Genomic DNA, 26,880 nt, shown 5'->3' on the forward strand with positions numbered 1-26,880 from the left:
CTCAACATCATAGAGCTCTGTTAAATAAAATTTTTGGGAGGCCATTGATTTGGACTGAATTCCTGCACTAGGCCCCAACAGACCTACCCAAAATAGAGTTACATATCACCAAACCAAATGCTAAGCTGTTTACCTGTAAAGTCTGATTTTTTGAGAAATCAGGAGAGATATGATAGCCAAATCTCACTAAGCCAATAAGACTCTCTGTAAGGAAAGTAACTTTGAAATGACAAGTCCCCCTTATGTTCCTTGTTTCTGCTTTCTTCAGCCTTTTCTGCCTATGAAGCCTGTCTTCTCTGCTCAGCTCAGTGGAGCTCCCTTCCATGTTGTAGGAGGCTGGATGCTGCCTTGTTCGTGAATCACTAATAATTGTCTGTTTGTTGAAAGTTTGTTCTTTGACAGCTTTTAAGTAGGAATAGAAATCCAGAATAAAACCGAAAATGTTCTTGCCCAAATCTGGCTCATGAGCAGCACCCAGTAGGACCTATGAGCCAATGAGGTACTCCAGATAAAAGCCATCAGGCCCCAGGCTGCCTGGCAGGGGCTCAACCACAAACAAGAGAGCTTTCAGGCTTTGGGAACATGTGCTGGGCTGTGGTGGCAGCAAAGCGGGCTTGTTGAGTACCATGGTGTTGGAAAGAAGCTTTCAAAATTCTGCTTGGGGTGAGAATTGTCTCAGAGTTTGGAAAAGCCCTCAGTTGTTAGGGGAACAAATATGGTGTAATAAGGGGGAAGAAGGCATAAGATTAAGGCAGGAACTGACAATTTAAACATTCCCTGTCATCAGGTTCCAAATTGGGCTTTTCTTATCCCCAGGGCTTGGGTGACTCCTGCCCCTACCCTAGCGGGGAGTAGAGGTAGTCAGGAGCAGCACGGTGCCAATTCCACGGTGCCAATTCCGCGGTGCCAATTCCGCCTGGCTGGTTGCTGATAAGAACAACAGTTGCCAATGCTACTCTTGTTTAAATTGAGACACACCCTTATGAGCTCTTCATCTCTTTAGCCAGACTCTGTTACTTTTTCTTCAATACACATTCTCTAAATAAAAAACATAACAGTGATAAAAAAAATTGAGGTTGAAGGTTGGAACTGAGCTTCTCTTAGAATGCCCTTTCCATATTTTTTATTTTGCTTTTTTTTTTTTGAGGAGTCTGGCTTGGTCTCTCAGGCTGGAGTGCAGTGGAGCGATCCTGACTCATGCAACCTCCACCTCCTGTGTTCAAGCGATTCTCTTACCTCCGCCTCCTGAGTAGCTGGGATTGCAGGCACACGCCATGATGCCCGGCTAATTTTTGTATTTTTAGTAGAGATGGGGTTTCACCATATTGAACAGGCTGGTCTTGAACTCCTGACTTCAGGTGATCCACCTGCCTTGGCCTCCCAAAGTGTTGGGATTACAGGCATAAGCCACCGCGCCTGGCCTGAGAATGCTCTTTCTACAGACTAGCTTGGTGTAAACAAGAGGACTCCGGGTTCAGAAAAAGGCAGACCTGGGTTTAGATCCTGGCTCTGCTACGTGCTACTCAGGAGAACCAGAACGTTAGGAAGCCCTGTAACTCCCTGGTCATCATTTACCTCTCTGTGAAATAGAGATAAGGATAAACTACAATAATTATATGTAATTCTATAGGCATGTAAAACAAAAAAATATAGTTATAAATAGAATTAAATCATAATATAATTTACAAACAAAATTATATAATAAATTTATATATCCAGTCAGCCCTCTGTATCCATAGGCCCTCTAAGTCCTGCATTCATTAATTTAACCAATGTGGCCGGGGAGGGGATGCGAGTGGGCACCAGGGTGTGGTGGGAAGGTTGAGGGAGGGACGCAGAGCACATGCGCAGTGCGGGACCCCGCCATTTTGCCCGCGGGTCCCTGAGTGCTTGCCAGCAAATGTTTGAGGAGCTGAGAGTAGCCGGAGCTGTGGGAAGAAAGTGGAGCAAAGCCGAGGAGAAGCAGCAGAAGCGGTTGGAGGAGCGAGCAGCCATGGATGCAGTTTGTGCCAAAGGGGACGCCGCCAACAGGTTTGGAGGCCCTCTGGAGGCTTTCCTGGTGTACGGGAAATCTGATCGAAATGGGTTGAATGTCTCTGTTGAGTGTAGGCGAGGGTCTGGACGGGAGTCAGCCACCCTGGATTGGGCCTTCGACCTGACCAAAACCCATAGGCAGACCATGTATGAGCAGAGGGAGTGGGGCCGGAAGGACCGAGAGAAACGGGAGAAACGCAGCGGTGGTTAGGGAAAACAGCTCCCACCTGTTGCCTTTTCTCACTTCCGGTTTGATGGGGAGTGGGTGGGGGGGCGGAATGAAGTCCTGCTTTGCTGCGAAGTGCAGGTGGGAAGCAAGGTGGAAGGCCCTGGGGAATTTCCTCCTATAGAGCCTGCAGCTCATGGACAGGAGCACACAGATGAAGGAGGTTATGATAATGATGTTCAGGCACAATCATGGCGCCTACCAGTTCTTCAAGAAGTGCTGCAGTTTGAAATTGATGACTTTTCCCCCAGCATGTCCTGTTGCTGTGGGGATGACTGCTCCTATAAGATCCTGAGCTGAAGGACCAAGTTTGGGGATAGCCAGCATGCCCACACAGGTAGGGACTGTAGTGGCTGCTGCCACTGAACTCCCACAGCCACTTGCAAGCAACAGCGCTCTCTTCTAAGGCGTGTCCTCTCCCCTGGTCTCACCATTTGCCGGTTGTCATCAGATCTGTGGTCTCTTCAGCCCTGCACCTGCCGGGCTGCACCCCGAGAACACAGAACCCTGGGAGAAATGGTATGAGCTGCTTTTCTCCTCTTCCTCTCTCCTGGAAGACAATAATGCCAGGAGGGAAATGAGGAGAGGGAAGAGTGCGTGGAGGCTTGGCCGTGAAGCTCATCCTCACACAGTGGATGCCTCCTCACCTGGCTCCTGGGGTGGAGGTTGCCCCACTTCTCTGTAGCTCCTAGATTTTTGGCAACCTCCCCTCTGCCACATACACACTTGGGAAAATGGAATGTTTATGTCCACCGTTACGAAAGTCCTGGAGTCCTGGAGTCCTGGGTCTGTGGTTTGGAAACCCAAAGAGGAACACATTGGATGTAAGATCTGGGCATAGAGAGAGGCTTCAGAGAGACTATGGCCCTTGCAGGTGGAATGCTCTGATGGAGACTGTGGGAAGATCTTTTGTGCCAAGATGCAGGGAAGTGAGGAAAGCTCTTTCCTGCTGTTTTTATGGATCCATGGAGTGGATGCAGCCTGGGACCAGCAACCTCTGGGAGGAAGGCTGGCTCTCTCTCCATCGCTGTCAGTGTTCAGAGAGGCTGAAAAGAGGATGTGTTGTATGGGACCCGCCATGGGGATGACTGCTACTCTAGGCTCTTGGATGTTGCTGCATTCACCTCTTGGTCTCATGGCAGTGACTTGAGCGTTTTATTCTTAGAAGAAAACCAGAGGTTCTGCCTGTTTCTCTCTGCTAGTCCTCGCCATTCTTTCTCCTCTGCTTCTTCCTTGTACCCCAGATACCTCTGTTCTTAGTCTCCAGGGGAGAATAACATTAGGGGGTCCCTCATCTTCTCTTAGAGGGACTCCTCATTCATGGGTTAACGCCTTTTCCTCTCATCTGTTGGTGCTGATAGCTCTCTTAGGGTAAGGGCATCCCTCCCCACCACCACCCTTCCTCTTCAGAGAGCCCCCAGACAGCAGCAGGCCCCCTGCCCTCACTCTCCAGCCTTGCCCCTCATTGCCTCAGTGAGGCACTAGTGCCACTGCCATGACCCAGCTAGGCCATAGTTCTGGCTACAGCAGGAATGCCTCCCAGTGGCCAAAACAGCTGCTTTTCTTTCTGAGGTCACCCTGTGGCAACAGGCTGGAGCAGGGGGAGAAGGCCTTCCTCTTCTCTCATAGGTAAAGAGGATGCAGCCTCAGAACTAATACTCATCTTGATCTCTAGGCTTTGTCCTCTTTCAGGTAAGAAAAAACAAATCCTTATCAAGGAAAAATCACTCAGCATGTCCCCTTGGACATCCCTGAGCTCTGCTTTGAGGGGTATCGTAAAGGTTCTAGCCTTTGTGAAGTTGCTTTCCTGGAGGTCTGTTGGTCTCTCTGACCTTAGCGTCTGTTCATCCTCTCCTCAACTCGGGCAGTCTGTTCTGGTAGATCTCCCCAGAGTGGTTCTTGCTTCTCACCTGGATTCCTAATTGTGCAGACGCCTGTGTACACGGACCTCCCTTGCCCAGCCTGGTCCCTCTGCTGAACACTCTGTGCTGCTCTTGGCCCTGGTAGTGGTGGACTGGGCACTCTTTGGGAGAGGGCCTTTGGCTTTACACTGGAATAAGTCTGGCTTTGCCTCACCCTGCTGACTCCTGGAGGTGTTACCCAGGGGAGAGTTGACATTGCTGGGAGGTTTTTGGTGGACTCTTAACACTCCTGAAACCAGATGCATGTTTAGGAAGAGATTTTCCTCTGGTCTTTGGCTCTCAAAGGACACAGAATGCAACATTTATTTTCTTAGATCATAGATTTCTGATACCTTTCTCTTAAGGAGACCAAAAGAAACCCCCCAGTGTACGAATTCGCCAGTCAGTGGACTCCTGGCACCAACTGGTTAGTAGGGGCTTGGTGCCATTCCCTGCTCACTGAAGTCTTGGCAGGTCATATCCCAAAGGACTTTTCAGGAGGTTGGGGCTGGAGTGGGAGAGAGCACTGTCTGAGACCTGCAATCACTCTCGTTGGTGTTGAGTCCATTAATTTCTAAAACATCAGCCTTTCTTCACTTCCCCCAGGTCTTGGTTTTGAGAAACACAGCAGGCCTTTTGTACCAAACTTTTTGTTGCTTTTTATTTGAAGCCTGTTAAAATATTTTGTAAGATTTAAAAAATTTTAGTTGTATCCACCTTATTTCAGGTTATTTTTGTTGGTGTCACATATGTATAAGACGTGAATGGTTCTTTTTAGTTTTTTCTGGGTTTTTTTTTTAGAGGAAACTTGGAAGATAAACCCCTTGATATATATATTTTTTCTTTAGCAGCTTGTTATCACAGGAATCAAAGGGAAAAAGTGATCTCTTTTTGTATTTGTTGTATTTGTATGTCACAAAAAGATACTTTGTTCAAAAAAAATTCAATGTGGATTGAAAGTATTATTTAAAAAAAAATAGATATTTAAGGCCAGGCGTGGTGGCTCACACCTGTAATCTCAGCACTTTAGGAGGCTGAGGCAGGTGGATTGATTGAGTCCAGGAGTTTGAGACCAGCCTGGGCAACATGACAGAACCCTGTCTTTACTAAAAATATAAAAATAACCAGGCCTCGTGGTGCACGTCTGTAGTCCCAGCTACTCTGGAGGCTGAGATGGATGAGCTGCATAAGCCAGTAAGTAGGCAGTGAGCTGAGATTGTACCACAGCATTCTAGCCTGGGTGACAGAGTGAGACCTGGTCTCAAAAAAGAAAAAAAAAAAAAAGGGTGGTTGAATCTATAGTTTGTACTGAACAGGTACAGACTTTTTCTTCTTGTAACTTTTTATCTATCTCCTAAGCAATAGAGTAGAACAACTATTTACAGAGCATTTACATTCTATTAGATCTTAAAACTAATCTAAGAAATGATTTGAAGTATGTAGGAGGATTGCATAGGTTGTATGTAAGGTTTTATGCAAATATGATGCTATTTTATATCAGGAACTTGAGTATTCATGTATTTTAGTATCCACAAGGGTCCTAGAACCAATAACCCATGGATACTGAGAAAAGTCTGTAATATATAATTATATGTATAATAATTGCTAAGAAGAGTCAATGTTAGCTGTTATCATTTGGCTACTTATTAATAAAATAATTTTATAAATCACAAGATTGGTTCTTCCAAGCTTAGCAAATCAACTTGATTTACATCGATCCGCTTTTGGGGATAAAGAATGATCTTTGACAAGGTTTGAGACATGTGTAACAGGGACCTTCATAATTGACAATAATGGTGACATTTTTGTGGGTAATTAACACTGTAGACCACTATGGTAGACTGCTCTAGACTTCACAGCTGCTTCTTATGACTTACTAATAGTTTATCTTTTACATTTTAAACTATGAAATATTTCAGACATCTCCCAAAGCACAAAAATAGTAGACACATATGAAGGGTCTTCAGAAGGTTCGTGGAAAGTGAGTATTATGAAAAAACTATGCATGGATTTCAAAATTGTTTTGCACCAAAATAAACTCACACTAACTTGTTACAACATGTCTGAAGAGCATCTGGTTTGAGACACTGAAAAGAATAAGACATCAGTTTGAAAATAGCACCTATCAGAGCAATATGAATTCTGCTAAAATTGGTGCAGGACCAAACATCAACTTTATGGTGAAGCTTGAGTGGAAAAATAGTGAAATCACTGATGACTTAAGACAATCATAATGAAGATAATGCTGCAAAGAAATCAGCAGTTTGCAAACAGATAACTCATTTCAAGAAGGAATGAGAATGTTGAAGATGAAGCTTACAGCAGCAGACCATCTACATCAAGCTTTGAAGAGGATTTAATGGCAGAAACAATAGCCAATGCCATAGACATCTCAGTTGGTTCAGCTTACACAATTATGACTGAAAAATTAAAGTTGAGCAAACTTTCCACTCAATGTATACCAAAACCATTGCACCCAGATCAGTTGCAAACAAAAGAGATTTCAATAGAAATTTTACACTAGTGGGATCAAGATCCTGAAGTATTTCTTCAAAGAATCATGACAGGAAATGAAACACAGCTTTCATTTCAACCCTGAAGACAAAGCACAATCAAAGCAATTGTTAACAAGAGGTAGATGTGCTCCAGTCAAAGCAAAAGCAGACCAGTCAAGAGCAAAGGCCACGGCAAAAGGTTTTTTGGACGCTCAAGGCATTTTGCTTATTTTCTGGAGGGCAAAAAAATGATAACATCTACTTATCGTGAGTGTTTTGAGAAAGTTAGCCAAAGTTTTAGCAAAAAAAAAATGCCCAGGAAAGCTTCACCAGAAAGTCCTTCTCCACCAGACAATGCTTCTGCTCATTCCTTTCCTCAAACGGGCAATTTTGTGAGAGTTTTAATAGGAAGTCAGTCATTAGGCATCTTCTCTACAGTCCTTATTTGGCTCCTTCTTATTTCTTTTTGTTTCTTAATCTTAAAAAAAAAGTTTTAAAAGGCACCTATTTTTTTTTCAATTAATAATATAAAAAAGACTGCGTTGACATAATTAAATTCCCAGGACCCTTGGTTCTTTAGGGAGGGATTAAATGGCTGATATCATCACTTAACAAAAGTGTCTTGACCTTGATGGAGTTTATACTGAGAAATAAGTGGGGGTTTAAAAAAGTTTTTAATCTTTTAATTTTACTTTTTTCCACAAACTTTCTGAAGCCCCCATATGTCCACCACTGACGTTAAATGTATATGTTTTGCCAGATATTTTAGATCCTTTTAAGAAGCATTAAAACATTTGTGAACATTGTTTTGGCTGTTTATATCCATAAACAATTACACCGTTTGATTTGTTTAAGAAATTTAAATAGATGGTATAATGGATCTCTAGAACATTTTCTAGACATTTTAATTTTTAAGAAAATCAAATTAATATGTATTTTTTCTTTATTGTTTGTGATCTTCATTCTTTAAGAAATCCTTTCATATCTGGAGGTCACAAAGATATTTGCCCATAATTTTTTTTGCATATTTTTCTTTTTTATATATCTAGCTTTTTAATCCGTCTGGATTTTATTTTTGCGTATGGGATGAGATAGGGAAATAATTTTATCTTTTGCCATATGGGTAGTCATTTGTCTGAACATCATTTATTGAAGAGTCCATTGTTTTTCTCACTTGTTTGTAGGGTTACCACTTTCATACACCAAATGTAACATACATGCAGTCTACCTTATCACCATGGTCCTGATGACTTCCAACTGCCATTATTTTATCTCTGTGCCTGAGGACTTTTACAGAACCACAGAGGCTAAAAGTTCTGGGATTCAGCCATCCCGTGGGAGCAGCTCACAACAAAGGCTAAAGGAGAGTTGCCTCATGAAATCACAGCTGCTGCCTCCTCAGGTAGGGTAATTCTGAGACAAAGTTTAGACCTTTCTCAGAGTTTTCCCATGGGAAATGGTTTCATAGCCCATTGTTGTAGCTCCCTCAGCTATTTCACCCTTTACAGGCAACTTCCTCCCCATCTCATTTCCTTATACCTTCCAAATAATCTATATTTTGTTCCATTGTTCTATTTGTCTGCCTTTGAGGCGCTCAGCTTTTTTTTTTTTTTTTTTTTAATGTCTCCCAGGCTGGAATGCAGTGGTGCAGTCATAGCTCACTGCAACCTCAAACTCCCAGGCTTAAGCAATCCTCCTGTCTCAGCCTCTCAAGTAGCTGGGACTAATGGTGCATGCCACCACGCCCGACTAATTTTTAAAAATTTTTTGCAGAGATGGGGTCTCTTTTGCCCAGGCTGGTCTCAGACTCCTCAGCTTAAACAATCCTCCCACCTCAGTCTCTCAAAGTGCTGGGATTACAGGCTTGAGCCACCATGCCCGGCCTGAGGCATTCCGCTTTTCTAAGTAATTGGACTCACCCCTGTGTCACATAGCAGGTTGACATAAGAACAGACTACCAAAACCCTCCAGTGCTTCTGAACTCTGTCTTCTGCTGTGTGCTGTCACATCTTAGCCTTAGCATTCTGTCCCCGTTTTGATTCTCCTGCCCCCAGACTTGCGTCACCTGGTCCTTTACCCTCACAGTCAGTGCAGCATCATTTTTCTCCTGTGACTTTAGACCTGCTTCACTTGAGATAATGTGAATTTTCCTTCACGCCGTGGTCTTGCTTAACTATCACATAGTCAGGTCCATCATGAAAAAATGAAATAAAACTGGAGACGGAAAAGAGTGCAGATAATTGGTTGTTATTTACATGGTGCCCCTTAGGGTCCTTCTTGGGTTTTATTGCAACTTGAAGAAAAAGTTGCACTTCACTGTAACAAACAGGTAACTGGGCATTGATTTCACAATCTACTTGGCTAATTTCAGGTATTTTTCTACTTTTCTCTCAGTCTGAAAGGTTATATGTTCCCTTCACCTTCCACTCCTACCTCACTGAAGCAGTGTGGCCTAGAACTTTCTGATGAGTCATTCTTCAGATCAGAGCACTGGGGAACAGTGTGGGAGATAAACACTTGGAGGTCGCTTAGATAATTATCTCTAGTTTCTTTGGAGGGCTTAAAAGTTCATTTCAGAACTTTCTGTAGAATTCTTGTAATCATGTCATGATTAGAATATAATTCTTATTACAGTTGTAAGTGTAATCATTGTCAACTAATACTTTGATTGCCTACAGTATTTAAAAAATACTGCTATAATAATTATTATATGTAATGTCTGGATCCTACAGACCCTACCTCAAAAATTGTAGTTAAAAATACTAAAGTCCCGCCAAAGCAAAACCTGGAAAATGGCCTTTACATGGATTTCTTATCTTAGTACTTTGTATTTCTTTCTGTCTGAGAGAACTGCACATTACTACAATAGAGGTAAAAAATATTAAAAAAAAAAAGTTACCATACAATTCCAGAAGGTAGTATTAACATCAGGAAGGGACTGATACAGTGGAGGCCAGAAAAATTAAAGGTCAAGAAGAACCACCTAATACATCATTTGGTCAAGTTTTGAGCATATTGGAAAGAGCTTATTTTTTAAGAACTCTGATTCTGTCCAATTTTTGCTTTCAGTTGTTTCTCTCTGAACTCTACGTGTGATCCTTCCCTGCCCTGAGTGTAGCTTAGTTAGGCTACAGAGAGTATAGAATAAGCTGTGACTCCAAATTGAGTGGTAAATCTGACAGAATCAGTCTTAAGCTTTTCTCTTACCTGTTTTTTATAGGTGGCTATGTTGTTTATCTGCAATAAACATTATTCTTGACATAGACATATGGATATTACTTATTTTATATATGTATGCAAAGTTAGCTTCAATTTCATCCTCCTTCCCTCCCTTTCTTCCTTTTTTTCTGCTTATTTATTTTTGCACATTTTGCTGGAGAATCCATTCATGTACCCTGCTTTCCCACAGTTGTTTTCAGACTTTTAAAAATTTTTATTTTTGAGACAGGGTCTCTCTCTCTCTCTCTCTTTTTCTCTCTCTGTCACCCAGGCTCAAGTGCAGTGGTACTGTCTCAGCTCACTACAGCCTCAACCTCCTAAGCTCAAGTGATCCTCCTACCTCAGCCTCCCAAGTAGCTGAGACTACAGGCACATGCCACCACACCTGGCTAATTTTTAAATTTTTTTATAGAGATGAGGTCTCGCTATACTGCTTAGGCTGGTGTCGAACTCCTGGGCTCAAGCGATCCTCCCACCTCTGCCTCCCAAAGTGCTGGGACTACAGTCGTGAGCCACTGTGCCTGGCCAGTTATAGACTTTAAAAAAATGATTTTCATTTACATTTTTCCAGGAAGTCTCTTGGCTACAATGTTATGTGTCATTTAAATCTAAACAGCAAACTGGCCAGAGTTGCCCCTTTGAGTTTCCTCTGTGGGGAGCTCTGAGATCTCCTACTTGAGGGTGCAGAGCTAGGGGCCCTGTGGCATTCCTAGCTCCATTTCCTGTTCCTGGTGTTTTAAATTACACTTTTATCCCAAGGAAGGGCCCTGATTCCAACCACATACAGTGACTATTTTGGAAAGCCCTGTGGACTCCCAAGTGCTATAATTAAAGAGCAAGGGATTCCTTTTCAGATAATTGAAAGGTGGTGGCAGAGACCTGGGAGTTAAATACTTTTAAAGCTATGTCCAACAGCAATTTTTGTAAGGGTTTGAAGCAGTAGGTTTGCATTCACCTGAGGACCTCTGCAGGCCATTGACAGTTACCATGTTGCCACATGTAATATCTGTTCAACTTTTTGAGGAAGTCTCATCTGGCTTCTGGGGTTTCACATGGGCATCAGGGGCCATCACTGTTAAATGCAAAACTCAAGACTTTCTTGCTGTCTTCTCCCTAAAGATGAAGGAGAAACTTCTTTGTGCTCACATACCACCCTGTTCCTGCCTCTATAAATAGCACTGGCCACACTGAGTTAGAATTACCCACTTGTCTCGCATTTCCCCAGGCCACATACATGGACACACTCGGGGTTACCCATAGCACCACTCTCCAGGGAGCTCCAGCTTCCCTAAGCCCTTTTAAAAAAATCTTCCTTTTACCCTGGGTTCTGATTTTGCTTTGCCTCTGCAGTCTTAAGAATGATCTTGCTGTACAGTTCTTGACTTTCTGTTTTCTTCTTTCTTACCAGCCCAAAGTGACAATTCTGTGCCCCCGTACCTACCCATTGCCTGGCGTATAGTAGGCCTACAAAAAGTATGACTGGCCAAATGAGAGTTCTGCTATTTGTCATTCTTTTCTTGCTCTTTTTTGCTCAAGTTACTACCAATGGGGTATCTGGTGAGGGCCAGAGTTTCCTTCCAAATTAATAAGTGGAACTCTTTTAAGAGTCACGTGGCAAGAACTTTTGGCGGGAACAGTTTCTACACAGTAGTCAATACATTCTTTCATTTTTGCAGCTCCTGCCTATAGCTGATTCCTTTGAGACAGGTTTTCTTAACAGCTGAATTGAGGACATTTGGATAACACCACCTAAGGATGGTCCCAGAACTATTACTCCATGCCAATCTCATGGCTATATGGGAAGCCTTCATGAATATGTTGGGCAAGTAGGTTCATGGCAACAACAAAAACCTTCAAAAAGTTCTTGTCCTAAACTGTGTATTGCTAAGTTCTCAAATCTAGTAGATTTAGCTTTGCTTCACCTGTAAAACACACAGATGCAGGAGATAAACACCCAACCACTCTTTGGACTTACTGAATCTCAGAAATGGATGAATTGGCCCTAGAAGGCATGCTGAGAACCTATAAGTTTATTGTAGCCAAATTTTGTACAAATGTGTTTCAGTATCACCATGGCAATATCTCCTCAATGAAATGGGCCCAATAGTCCTATAGATAGCTGTTTTGGGATAAACATAGAAACTAACCCTTCTGCTGTTAAAGCTAGAAACTTATATTTGTTTTGTTTTGTTTTCAGACAGTGGCTTGCTCTGTCGTCCAGGCTGGAGTGCAGTGGTGCAATCTCAGCTCACTGCAGGGTTTGAAGCAGTAGGTTCAAATCACTCCCGGGTTCAAGTGATTCTCCTGCCTCAGCCTCCTGAGAAGCTGGGATTACAGGTGTGTGCTACCACACCGGAGTAATTTTTGTATTTCACCATGATGGTCAGTCTGGTCTTGAACTCCTGACTTCATGATCTGCCCACCTTAGCCTCCCAAAATGCTGGGATTACAGGTGTGGGTTACCATACCCAGCGGAAACTTGTATTTTATGAGTTCCTTCCTCAGGAAGGGACCTTCAGGAAGTATCAAAGAACTGAAATTCACCAGATCACTGCACCAGAGGCTTCCTTGCCCCTCCCTAGTTCCTGTTTTCTTACACATTGTTACATTTCCTCCAAGCTCTATAAACCCTAGTTTTGGTCAGTCCAGGAGATGGATTTCAGACTGATCTCCCATCTCCTCGGCGGCAGCACCTGATTAAAGCCTTCTTCCTTGGCAATACTGGCCATCTCAGTGATTGGCTTTCTGTACAGTGAGCAGCTGGACCTAGACCTAACCCCTGGAGTTTTGATAACATCAACAGTACAATAATAAATGGTAATAAATAAATAAATAAAAGCCTTGTATATAGTAAACCAAACATTGATAGTTACTGTTGGAATGGGAGTGCAGAAAAGGCAGTTGAAGGGTTAACTGATTTTAATATAATAAATGTATACAATATATAAAAATCAGGACTTGGAATTTGAGTGATAGATTTAGAACCTGTTTGAGGTCCGTACCAATTGACTATTTTATGCATAGCTAATTGAATTTTGATTTCTAAACTTTAGTCTTCTGACTTGCTATAGGCCTTACATGGTACATAGGGCTTAAAAAGTGAGGCTTAACTGATTCGGTGTCCAAAGCCCCAGCTTGCTTGGTGGACCATTGGAATATTGCTGGGAGAGCATTAACAGCTTTGGGAGATTAACAAGACTTTGTGTCGCAGTGAAGCTTATGAAGCTTGATATCAAAGGCAAGTGTGTGGTTTTTTCCTAGGATGGTTCCCCAAATTAAGAACATCTCTTGTGGACCCTTGTTTGAGAGTGAATACTAGTGCTCTAAGTCATTGTTTCCCCCTAGGAGGACTTGTGTAGATAAATAGCTCACCCCAGTAGCTGAGTGATCCCACAACCGTCACCATCTTTGGTGGCGGTATTCTATGTGGAAAATAATTTCCACATTTAGATTTTGAGCTCCTGGAGGGGAGGCCTCCAATATATTTATTTTCTTTAATATCTCAGCATGTTGCACATTGCATGTGTACAGTTAGATGGAAGTTCCATGAGTATTTATTAAAGGATTGATCAGAGGAGACAGGAAGAGTAACTTTGTATAACTGGCGTGGCTTATTGAAAAGTTTGCCACCAATCCCTGTTTCTGTTTAGTAAACCTGAAACACATCTGTGTCATTGCCTTTAAAAGTGTGACTCCTACTGAATGGTGAGCACATCCCAGGTAGACTGGGAGGCTGTTCTGGCATGGCCTCTTCACCCCCTCTTCCTAGCTTTCTTTACAGTGTACCAAGGGGATTCCCCGAGAGTCTCCTTGTACCTTTGAAGACTGCTAGCTGTAAGGCAGTTTCTTTTATTCTCATGAAGACTTAAGAGGAATAGCTTTATTTTGAATCAGTGTGCCCCCTTGTGGGCATGGCTGGGGACTGCACCCCAACCTCTGTTCTAAAAAGTAGGCACCGTGCCTTGCCTGGGGCAGCTTGGCTCACTCTCCACTGACAAGTCTCACCATAGTCTCTTCTCCTCCCACCACTCCCCTGCCTCACCCATTGAAGACTGAGTGACTTGGAACGGAAGTATTCTAAATTGGAAGTCTTCATTCAGTGTGACAAGGCAACCCTATTAATTTGCCTCTGCTTTGAGTTGAGGTTTCAAGTCTCTCCCTGTGTCTACAGGATTGAACTGGCATGAAGTGCATTAGCTTCCTGTTCGAGTTGGTGCAATTCTGCCCCAACTCTCCACCTCCCTTGGTGACTTCTTTACACCAGGACACAATCTGCCTTTATGTTTCTTCTTCAGCAAACACACTTTTCTCCCCCAGAGACAGTTTTCCATGGAAACCAATCCAAGGGGGAACATTCTGAAGAAGTAGAATTTGTGGAGTAAGGTGTGGTAAAAACCACAAGAGGGGTGTGCAGAAAGTGCAGTTATGTCAGGATTATGTTAGAAATGTGAACAAAAATGTATTGAGGCAGTAGGAAAGCATATTAAATTTTTAAAATGTTTTGAAATGTTGCTATTCAATGGGAGTGACATGTCCTAGAGAAATCGGAAGGCCACAATGCTCACTGTGTGCGAAGCATGATGCAAAGTGGAGGGAAGGACCCAGGTGGCAGATGTGACCCTGCCTCAGGGAGTTTGCAGCCTTTTTGGAGAAGTGAGATGGGCACACTGGACAATAGTACCTCAATGCCAAAGAATGAATGGGACCCACACAACTCACACAACTGGACAGGATGCCGCCATGACTCCTGCTTTAGGCCAATCATCTTACCTTTAGAAACCAACCCTTTTTTTTTTTTTTTTTTAAATTTGACTGCCCTGTTATATTAAAACAAATAGGCTGGGTGTGGTGGCTCATGTCTGTAGCCCAGCATTTTGGAAGGCTGAGATAGGAGGATCACTTGAGGCCAGGAGTTCGAGAAGAGCCTGGGCAACATGTGAAATCCCATCTCTCAGTTAAAAAAAAAAATTCATTGTGCAGAGCCTGTGGCAGCTCAGCAACACCTCTGCTGACAGACTGTTAAAAAATTCACTGTGTATGGTGGCACGCTCCTGTGGTCCTAGCTACTCAGGAGGCTGGGCTGGAAGGATGACTTGAACCCAGGAGTTCGAGATTGCAGCGAGCTATGATTGCACCACTGCACTCTGGCTTGAGTGAAAAAGTAAGACACCCCATCTCTAAAAAAATGAATAAATAAGCAGTTAGAAGAACATAATCTATACCATGGTGAATTTAAGGAAACTCAATCTATAGTCCTGAGTCTCAACCCCAATCAAAGGAGGAGTTTTAAAATATGGGAGATAGTAAAGCATGCTTTTATAGTTTTGGAGATGATCCAAAAGAAAGAGTTAGATGAATGGGAGAGAGAGGGCAATGGTTTACAACCTTGGCTATGCATGCTAATCATCAAGGGAATTTTAAATACTACTGACAGCTCCCCACCTTGGAGAGCCTGATTAGCCTGGTTTGCACCCAGAGAGGATGGACATTGGGATTCTTAAGTTTTTCCTACATGATTCTCATGTGCAGCCAGCCATGTTTTAGAACATTTGGAGATTCCATTCCTATCACCTTCCTCCAGCTACTGCAACACACACACATAGACACACACACACACAGAGACAAACAGTTCCTACTCTTGTATTTTTTAGCTTTGCAGAAAGTTGATTACATATAAACAGAGTGGGACACAGCGTTTAGTATGCTCAAATCCAATAAGCACATAATTATCTGTTTAATATGTGAGGGTGATGTGGCCTGGAGGTGTACCACTGCAGTGGATCATGGGAAGACTTCAAATAAGTTTCCACAACTCTAATGTGCCTCTAATTGTGCTCTAATGTGCCTCTCATGTGATTGCAATAATGTGTCTCTGACCTTTGACATATTTCCTCCAGCCATTTACAATTCTGACTTCGTGCCAGTGTTAGTGGAGTGATGTCTGTGCCAAGGGTTGTGAAAATAGAATCTGGTTTTCAGGGTCTGTTACAACACATCACATGTCCCTAAGCCCCCTTTCCCTGTCTCAGTGTCTCTGTGACTGTCTTATCTGTGCATTCTCTTTATACCTCTGCTTTTTCTTCTGAATCTCTGTGCAAAAATCAAGCACTTGGCAGAACAGGAATAACTTTTTATTTTCTGACACGGTTAACTTGTACTCATACAGAAGTAATGTGCTTATTTTGTGTTTTCTGGTAGTTAAAAACAAAAAGTACTGCTTGATAAAACATCACCATGACATACAACAACCTTGTATTAGTCTGTTCTCATAGTGAGAACATGCTAATAAAGACATACCTGAGACTAGATAGTTTATAAAAAAAGAAATTTAATTGACTTAACGGTTCAGCAGAGCTGGGGAATCTTCAGGAAACTTACAATCATGGTGGAAAGGAAAGCAAACATGTCCTTCTTCACAGGATGGCAGGAAGGAGAAGAACAACAGCTGAGTGAAGGAGAAAGCTCCTTGTAAAACCATCAGATCAAATGAGAACTTACTCACTATTAACGTGAATAGCCTAGGGGAAACTGTGTCATGATTAAATTACCTCCCACTGAGTTTCTCCCATGACATTTAGGAATTATAGGAACTGCAAGATAAGATTTGGGTGAGGACATAGCCAAGCCATATCATTCTGCGCCTCCCAAATCTCACATCGTTTTTACATTTCGAAACGTAATCATGCCTTCCTAATAGTCTCCCAAAGTTTTAATTCATTTCAACATTAACACAAAAGTCCAAGTCCAAAGTCACATCTGAGAAAAGGCAAGTCCCTTCTGCCTATGAGCCTGTAGAATCAAAAGCAAGCAAGTTATTTCCTAGATACAATGGAGGTACAGACATCAGGTAAATACACTCATTCTGAATGTGAGAAATTGGCCAAAACAAAAAGGGCTACAGGCCCTATTCAAGTCTAAAATCCAATAGGGCAGTCATTTAATCTTAAAGCTCCAAAATGATCTCCTTTGACTCCATGTCTCATATCCAAGTTACACTGAAGCAAGAGGTGGTTTCCCATGACCTAGGGCTGCTCTGCCACTGTGGCTTTGCAGGATACAGCCCCCTTCCTGACTGCTTTCATGGCTGGCATTGAGTGTCTGTGGCTTTTCCAGGCTCATGGTGCAAGTTGTCAGTGGATCTACCATTATTGGGGTCTGGAGGACTGTGACCCTCTTCTCACGGCTTTACTAGGTAGTGCCCCAGTGGGACTCGTGTGGGGACTTCAACCTCACATTTCCTTCTGTACTGCCCTAGCAGAAGTTCTTTATGAGGGCAGTACAGAAGGAAAATGTGGGGTTGAAGTTCTCCACACTTCTGCCTGGAAATCCAGACATTTCCATACATCTTCTGAAATCTAGGCAAAGGTTCTTGAACCTCAATTTTTGTCCTTTGTGCACCCATAGGACCAACACCATGTGGAAACTTCCAAGGCTTGGGGCTTGCACCCTCTAAAGCTATGACCCAAACTGTAACACCTTGACCTCTTTTAGCTATGGCTGGAATGGCTGGGACACAGGCCACCAAGTACCTAGATCCAGCCCATGAAACAATTTTTTCCTCCAAGGCCTCTGGGCCTGTGATGAGAGGGGGTGCCATGAAGGTCTCTGACATGCCGTAGAGACATTTTCTCCATTGTCTTGGCAACTGACATTTGGCTTCTCATTACTTAGGCAAATTTCTGCAGTCAGCTTGAATTTCTCCCCAGAAAATGGGTTTTTCTTTTCTACTGTATATTTACGCTGTGAATTTTCCAAACTTTTATGCTCTGTCATACCTCTTGAATACTTTGCTGCTTAGAAATTTCTTCTGCCAGATATCCTAAATCATCTCTCTCAAGTTCAGAATTCCACAGATCTCTAGAGTAGGAGCAAAAGGCTGTCAGTCTCTTTGCTAAAGCATAACAAGAGTCACTTTTGCTCCAGTTTCCAACAAGTTCCTCATCTCCATCTGAGACCTTGTCAACCTGGGCTTTATTATCCATATCGTTATCAGCATTTTGGTCAAAGTCATTCAACAAGTCTCTAGGAAGTTCCAAACTTTCCCACATCTTCCTGTCTTCTGAGCCTTCCAAGTCTCTAGGAAGTTCCAAACTTTCCCACATTTTTCTGTCTTTTTCTGAACCCTCCAAACTGTTCCATCCTCTGCCTATTACCCAGTTCCAAAGTCACTTCCACATTTTGGAGTATCTACAGTACCCCCACTTCCCAGCACCCAGTACCAATTTACTGTATTAGTGTGTTCTCATGCTGCTAATAAAGACATACTCAAGACTGGGTAATTTATAAAAGAAAAAGGTTTAATTGACTCACAGTTCAGCATGTCTGGGGAGGCCTCAGAAAACTTACAATCATGGCAGAAGTGGAAGCAAACATGTCCTTCACATGGCAGCGGGAAGGGAAGAATGAGAGTCAAGAGAAGGGGGAAGCCCCTTATAAAACCATTAGATCTTGTGAGAACTTACTATCGAAAGAATAGCATGGATAAAAACTCCCCCTGCTGTGATTCAATTACCTCCCATCAGATCTCTCCCACCAAACGTGGGAATTATGGAAACTTATAGTTGTTCATAAATATTTTCCTATGCCATTAAGTAATCTTCGAAAGCATGATTTTTTTGTTTTAAAGATAGGGTCTCACTCTGTTCCCCAGGTGAGAATGCAGTGTTGTGGTTACGGCTTACCACAGCCTTAACTTCCTAAGCTCAAGTGATCCTCCTGCCTCAGTTTTCTAAGTAGGTAGGACTACAGGTGCATACCACCATACATAGCTAATTGATTTTTAATTTGTTTTTTTTGTTTATGTGGATGTTGCCCAAACTGGTTTCAAATTCCTTGGCTCAAGCAACCCTTCCACCTTGGCCTCTCAAAGTGCTAGGATTGCAGGCATGAGCCATCATGCCAGGTGAGAGCATGATTTTTAATGGCTGTGTAGTATTTCGTTATATGAATATACCATAATTTATTTTTATTGTAATTGGCCATTTAAATTGTTTTCCAACTTTTTGCCATTACAAATAGTACTGCAATAAAGATGTTTTATATAAAGCTTCATATATCATTAACTTTTTTCCTTTAGGTTTAATTCCTAGAAGTAGAATTGTTGAACCAAAAAATATTTTTAATGCTTTTGATACATATATATATATTTAAGACTTTTGATATGACCAATTTTTTTCTCTAGGAATTGCATACTAATTTGTTATCCTTTTGTCAGTGCATAAATTCAAATTTTCTTCATGCTGTTAACAAGGGTTAGTGTTGTTTTTTTTTTTTTTTTTTTTTTTNTTTTTGAGACGAAGTCTCGCTCTGTTGCCAGGCTGGAGTGCCATGGCGCAATCTCGGCTCACTGCAACCTCCGCCTCCTGGGTTCAAGCAATTCTCCTGCTTCAGCCTCCCAAGCAGCTGGGGGACTACAGGTGCAAACCACCATGCCCAGCTAATTTTTGTATTTTTAGTAGAGACGGGGTTTCACCATGTTGGCCAGGATGGTCTTGATTTCTTGACCTTTTGATCGTCCCGCCTTGGCATCCCAAAGTGCTGGGATTACAGGCATGAGCCACTGCGCCCGGCCAACACTGGTTAGTTTTTTAAAAAAGTTTTTGCCAATCTGATAGACGACAAAGGCAATTCACTGTTATTTTGAATCAAATTTGTTAGATTTCCAAGGATGGTTGCTTTTCCTAAAACTAATAAGATTATGCATTGTATAATATGCATAACTGCCATTGGTATTTTTTTTTGTCTTACCTCCCTGCACATGACTGTATGGAGTAGGAAGAACCTATTTGTCATGATTTCTATTATATCAGTTTGGTCTTGAGGTCTCTCTGTCAAAAGTTTCCTTAAGCCAAGGTAGCCCCTCTGTAGGAGAGCCCTAATTGGGAGGAAAATTATGTTTGGGTATGTCAGTCAGGTGAGACACAATGAGGAAGCAAAGCCAAAATACATAAAACGGAAGAAATTTATTACTCACAGGTCCAGAGATGTTAGGAGTGCTGAGGGGAGAGGCAGGTGATGGGAAGTCCAGAGGCAGTGGGAAGCTCAACCAGCAAGTGAAGAGGGGGCACAGAGAGTGGGCGAGAGGACCTGTGGGATGAGGCCTTTATTAGGTCTGTAGGCATGATTCCTTAGATTTTCCTGTGGACGTTGTGGATTGGCTGGATTAAAGAAAATATGTGCAAGCTGGGAAACTCATTTATATGAGTCTGGTGTTGATGGTTAGGTTTTATCCTGTTCAGCAGCTATGGGATGTGTTGGATTTGGAGTCAGTGAGATAAGGAACAAGCAGGCTTTATCATAAATACCACAAAAGGAGGGGAAGTTTTAACCAGATCAAAGGTGACCAGGTACTACTGGGTTTCAAACAACTTACGTGAGGCCTAGAAATGGATGCTTCGGTAGTATATTACTCTATTCTCATGCTGCTATGAAGAAATACCTGAAACTGGCTAATTTATGAAGGAAAGAGGTTTAATTGACTCACAGTTCTGCAAGGCTAGGGAGGTCTCAGGAAACTTACAATCATTGTGGTAGGAGAAGCAAACATGTCCTTCATATGGCAGCAGGAAAGTGAATTGCTGAGAAAAGGGGTAAAGCCGCTTGTAAAACCATCAGATCTCGTGAGGACTCATTATCACAAGAACAGCATGAAGGTAACCACCCCCATGATTAAATTACCTCCTGCTGAGTTCCTCCCATGACGTGGGGATTACAGGAGCTACATTTCAAGATCAGATTTGGGTGAGGACACAGCCAAACCATATCATTCTGCCCTTGGCCCCTCCCAAATCTCATGTCCTCACATTTCTAAACACCATGATGCCCTTCCAACAGTCCCCAAAAGTCTCAACTTATTCCAGCATTAATGAAAAAGTCCAAGCCTAAAGTCTCATCTGAGACAAGGCAAGAGGTGGGCTCCAATGACTTTTGGGTAGCTCTGTCCCTGTGGCTTTGTAGGATGCAGCCCCCCTCCTGGCTGCCTTTATCGGCTGGTGTTGAGTGTCTGTGGCTTTTCCAGGTGCAAGCTGTTGGTGGATCTGCCATTCTTGGGTCTGGAGGATGGTGGCCCTCTTCTCACAGCTCTACTAGGCAATGCCCCAGTAGGGACTCTGTGTGGGGACTCCAGCTCAACATTTTGCTTCTGCACTGCCCTAGCAAAAGTTCTTCATAAGGGCTCTGTCCCTGCATCAAGCTTCAGCCTGGATATCCAGGCATTTCCATACATCATCTGAAATCTAGGTGGAGGTTTCCAAACTTCAGTTCTTGACTTCTGTGCACCTGTCTGCTCAACACCGTGTGGAAACTGCCAGATGGGGCTTGCACCCTCTGAAGCCCAAGCTGTACCTTGTCCATGGCTGGGATGCAGGGCATCAAGTCTCAAGACTGCACAAAGCAGCAAGGCCCTGGGCCCAACCCATGTAACCATTTTTTCCTCCTAGACCTCTCGGTCTGTCATGCGAGGGGGTGCTGCAAGTTCTCTGACATGCCCTAGAGACATTTTCTCCACTGTCTTGGCCATTAACATTTGGCTCCTTGCTACATATGTAAATTTCTGCAGCCAGCTTGAATCTTTCCTCAGAAAATGGGTTTTTCTTTTCTATCACATTGTGAGGCTACAAATTTTCTGTATTTTATGCTCTGCTTCCCTTTTAAACATAACTTCCAATTCCAAACCACATTTTTGTGAATACATAAAACTGAGTGCTTTTAACAGCATCCAAGTCACCACTTGAACACTTTACTGCTTGGAAATTTCTTTCACTAGATACTCTAAATAATCTCTCTCAAGTTCAGAGTTCCACAGATCTCTATTGCAGGGGCAAAATGCCACCAATCTCTTTGCTAAAACATAACAAGAATCACCTTTACTCCACTTTCCAACAAGTTCCTAATCTCCATCTAAGACCACCTCAGCCTGCACTTCATTGTCCATATCACTATTAGCATTTTGGTCAAAGCCATTCAGAAAATCTCTAGGCAGTTCCAAACTATCCTCTGTCTTCCTATCTTTTGAACTCTCCAAGTCTCTAGGGAGTTTCAAACTTTCCCACATTTTTCTTTCTTCTTGTGAGCCCTCCAAATGTTTCCAACCTCTGCCTGTTATCCAGTTACAAAGTCACTTCCACATTCTTGGATATCTTTACAGTAGTGCCCCACTCTCTGTGGTACCAATTTACTATATTAGTCTGTTCTCACACTGCTATGAAGAAATACTCAAGACTGAGTAATTTATATAGGGAAGAGGTTTAATTTACTCAACGTTGTGCAGGGATACAGAGGCCTCAGGAAACTTACAATCATGGCAGAAAGGGAAAGAATCACGTTCTTCTTCACATAGTGGCAGGAAGAAGTGCAGAGCAAAGAGGGAAATGCCCCTTATACAACCATCAGATGGCATGAGAACTCACTCACTATAATGAGAACAGCATGAGTGTAGCCACCACCATGATTAAATTACCTCCCACTGGGTGTCTCCCATGACATGTGAGGATTATGGAAACTACAATTCAAGATGAGGTGATAAGGCTGGGGACACAGCAAAACCATATCAGGCAGCAACTATATTTAACAAATGTATGACACTATTCTTCTCAGGTATCTACATATCACAATGCTCAAAGGGTTTCTTCAACTGTAATTTCTATGCTGTCATGAAAATGATTTTTGAAACGGTATTTTGAAATGAGTACCCATTTTACTAAGTTACTTTATGTATGTGTGTGTGCGTGTATGTTACTAATCCAATAGGACTTCAACATGGGTATTTAAAATGTAATAGCAAGCATACTGAAAATGTTAAATAATAAATGTATGCAGTTCTCTCACACCTGCTGATAATAATAATAGCCATCATTTATTGCATACCTGCTAAGCACTTCACAAATGGTGCTTCATTTAACTGTCACACAGCCTCATGAAGTAGCTTGTTGTTACGTGTTTTATATGATTGAGGGACCCTTAGACACTGTAGATACTTGGCTGAGGTCATATAGTCATAGGATGATAAAGCCAGAATGGAAGTTCAGGTGGCCCTGGAGGTGAGTCTACCTTCTGAATCATGTGCTTTGCTGCCTTTCCTTCAACCGTGCTGCATATTAAAATCACTGGAAAACTTTGAAAAATACTGATGCCAAATTGCATAATCTAGAAAAATTTCATCAGAATCTCTAGGGTGGGGCCTAACCATTTGTATAATTCGTAAGTCATTCCTAAGTAGTTGTAATGTGCAGTAAAGGTTGAAAACCTCTGATAGTAATTATTAACCAGTGTGGCTAAGGCAACACACACACACACACACACACAGACACACACGCATCCTAGCTCAGAATCTTTCTTCACAAAAACAGTAACAGAGATGCTAAGCCCCCAATTTGGGGTATATTCCCTGGATGCCAAGGTCAAACACAAAGGTGGAACATCCCTCATTCAAAGACTGCAGTAGGCCAAGCCAAGAAAGATGATTTGAAATGCAAATCTTAGGAGAGACTGAATCAAAAGTTTGGCAAAGAGTCTTTCATTCGAAGACACAAGACAAAAAGAGATAATCTGGGGATGAGGTATCTGGAAATGGGGACCAGATGTTTTGAAAGGAAGATTGTTATAGAAATCTGGTGATATTGGATATGGTTTGAATGGGAGCCATAAATGCAGAGGTCACAAATTGTTGGCTCATAATAGACATGTTTTGTTTGCATTGGACTAGCATTTAAAAGAATTTGAGTCAAAGTCGAAAAACTAGGAGGTTACACATACAAATTGAGATTCTGGCTTCAAAAAAAATCTGAAGATTTGGTGACAGGAGTTTCTTGTTCCCACAGGGTAGCACTCAGTGGCCCTGGGTAGTGGCTCACTTTCAATGGAATCAGGAGTCTCCAGTTCTCCATGTTCCCCACAAGGCTCATGACGCTTATTTAAGTTAACTGACTGTGAAAATTGACCTGTATTGATATTGGTAGGCCTCTGATTTAAGATTCCAAACCAGCTTGGACATGAAGTAGTCATTGAATACCAAATTTTCATGTATTGATTTCTGTGGTCACCCTTGTTTCCCTTTAAATATCCCTACAAGATGTATGGCTACCTGTTTCATTAGTTAATGGGACTGGTGGCATAGTGCTATAGCTCATTCTCTTTCGGTGTCATTTAAATCCTGCATCTTGGCCTGGTATGTTCTCTCTTGCTTGTAGTCTCCCTGCATAGCCAGCATTTGGTGCTCAGAGCCCCTTTCTGCCCAGAATCTAAGCAGTGGATTGATACCTCCTTGTGTCACACCGTAAGACTTCTGTGTCACATCATAACTAACTCCACTTTACAGCGGTGATGCCAGCTGAAGCAGGGCCACTTCATCACCACACTCAGATAACACAGGCTGCCCAAGCATCTGTTTTACCTTTTTATAACCACCTGTCCTGGTAAACTTTTATAGAAAAATTCCTCAAAGAAGTCAAATGAACTTCAGACTCTTCCCCTCAAAGAAAAATGTGTTTGCTTGGTTTTGTTTTTCTCAGAGTTGCCTTGGCCTGTGATATGGTTTGGCTCTGTCCCCACCCAAATCTCATCTTGAATTGTGTCTCTCAATTCCCACGTGTTGTGGGAGGGACCCAGTGGAGATAATTGAATTATGATGGCGGTTTCCTTCATGCTGTTCTCATGATAGTGAATAAATCTCAGGAGATCTGATGGTTTTATAAGAGGAAACCTCTTTGACTTGGCTCTTACTCTTCTCTTGTCTGCTGCCATGTGAGATGTGCCTTTCACCTGCCACCATAATTATGAGGCCTCCACAGCAACGTGGAACTGTGAGTTCATTAAACCTCTTTTTTTTGTAAATTGCCCAGTCTTGGGTATGTCTTTATCAACAGCATGAAAACAGACTAATACAGTAAATTGGTACCAGTAGAGTGGGGTGCTGCCAAAAAGATACCTGAAAATGTGGAAGCAACTTTGGAACTGGGTAACAAGGAGAGGTTGGAACAGTTTGGAGGGCTCAGAAGAAGACAAGAAAAATGCAGGAAAGTTTGGAACTCCCTAGAGACTTACTGAATGGTTTTGACCAAAATGCTGATAATTATATGGAAAATGAAATCCAGGCCGACATGGTCTTAGAAGGAGATGAGGAACTTGTTGCAAACTGGAGCAAAGGTGATTCTTGGTATGTTTTAGCAAAGACACTGGCAGCATTTTGTCCCTGCCCTAGAAATCTGTGGAGCATTGAACTTGAGAGAGATGATTTAGGGTATCTGGTGGGAGAAAATTCTAAGCAGCAAAGCTTTCAAAAGGTGACTTGGGTGCTGTTAAAGAAATTAAGTTTTAAAAGGGAAACAGCATAAAACTTCAGAAAATTTGTAGTCTGACAATGTGATAGAAAAGAAAATCCCATTTTCTGAGGAAAAATTCAAGCTAATTGCAGAAATTTGCATAAGTAATCAGGAGCTGAATGTTAATCCCCAAGACAATGAGGAAAATATCTCCAGGACGTGTCAGAGGTCTTCATGTCAGCCCCTCCAATCACACACCCGGAGGCCTAGAATAAAAACATAGTTTAGTGGGCCAGGCCTAGTGTTCCTGTGCTGTGTGCAGCCTAGCGACTTGGTGCCCTACATCCCAGCTGCTGCAGCCATGGCTGAAAATGACCAAAGCAGAGCTCAGGCCATGTCTTCAAATGGCACAAGTCCCAAGGCTTGGCAGTTTCCATGTGGAGTTGATCCTGCGAGTGCATAGAAGTCAAGAACTGGGGTTTGGGAACCTCCACCTATATTTCAGAGGATGTATGGAAACACCTGAATGTCCAAGCAGAAGTTTCCTGCTGGGGTGGGGCCTTCATGGAGTACCTCTGTGAGGACAGCCTGGAAGGGAAATCTGGGGTCAGAGCCCCCACACAGAGCCTCTCCTGGAACACCACCTAGTGGAACTGTGAGAAGAGGGCCACAGTCCTCCAGACCCCAGAATGGTAGATCCACTAACAGCTTGCACCATGTGCCTGAAAAAGCTACAGACACTCAACGCCAACCCATGAAAACAGCTTGGAGGGAGGCTCTACCCTGCAAAGCCACAGGTGGGGAGCTGCCCAAGACCATGGGAACTCACCTCTTGCATCAGTGTGGTGTGGATGTGAGATATGGAGTCAAAGGAGATCATTTTGGAGCTTTAAGATTTGACTGCCCTGCAAGGGGCCTGTAGCCCCTTTGTTTTGGCCAATTTCTCCCATTTGTAATGAGTGTTCTTACCCAATGTCTGTACTTATACTATGTATCTAGGAAGTAACTAACTTGCTTTTGATTCTACAGGCTTATAGGCAGAAGGGACTTGCCTTGTCTCAGATGACACTTTGGACTGTGAACTTTTGAGTTAATACTGAAATGAGTTAAGACTTTAGGTGACTTTTGGGAAGGTATGATTGGTTTTCAAATGTGAGGACATGAGATTTTGGAGGGGTTAGAGGTGGAATTATATGGTTTGGTTCTGTCTGCACTGAAACTTACCTTGAATTGTATCTCCCATAATTCCCACGTGTTGTGGGAGGAACCTGGTGGGAGATAATTGAATCATGGCTGCTGTTTCCCTCATACTATTCTTGTGGGTAGTAAGTTCTCATGAGATCTGATGATTTCATAAGGAGAAACCCCTTTCACTTGGCTCTCATGCATCTTTTGTCTCCTGCCATGTGAGACTTGCCTTTCACTTTCCACCATGATTGTGAGGCCTCCCCCAGCCACATGGAACTGTGAGTCCATTAATCCTCTTTCTTTCCTAAATTTCCCAAACTCGGGTATGTCTTTTTCAACAGGGTGAAAATGGACTAGTACAACCTATTTTCCTGAGGATTTATTCTGTAATTTTTTTCAAAGACATCGTAACCATTTTCCTTCAATTCGGCTGACCAGTTTAAAGAAAGTTCTGAATGTTCTGAACTTTGTACTCTTTCTAGCAGAGCCTGTACTCCCTTAGCCACGTTAGTAATAGTGAAGGCAAAGAGGTGATATTTTTATAAGAGTATTTCCTCCTG

At 42.6% G+C, this 26,880-nt stretch overlaps 1 pseudogene; it reads left to right on the plus strand.

Moving 5' to 3' along the window:
- Positions 1-1,927: 1,927 nt before the first annotated feature.
- Positions 1,928-2,626, plus strand: LOC108293320 (annotated as a pseudogene).
- The last annotated feature ends 24,254 nt before the right edge of the window (positions 2,627-26,880 follow it).

The sequence above is a fragment of the Cebus imitator genome, unplaced genomic scaffold, assembly GCF_001604975.1.
Source record: "Cebus imitator isolate Cc_AM_T3 unplaced genomic scaffold, Cebus_imitator-1.0 Scaffold531, whole genome shotgun sequence".
In the NCBI taxonomy this organism is placed as follows: domain Eukaryota; kingdom Metazoa; phylum Chordata; class Mammalia; order Primates; family Cebidae; genus Cebus; species Cebus imitator.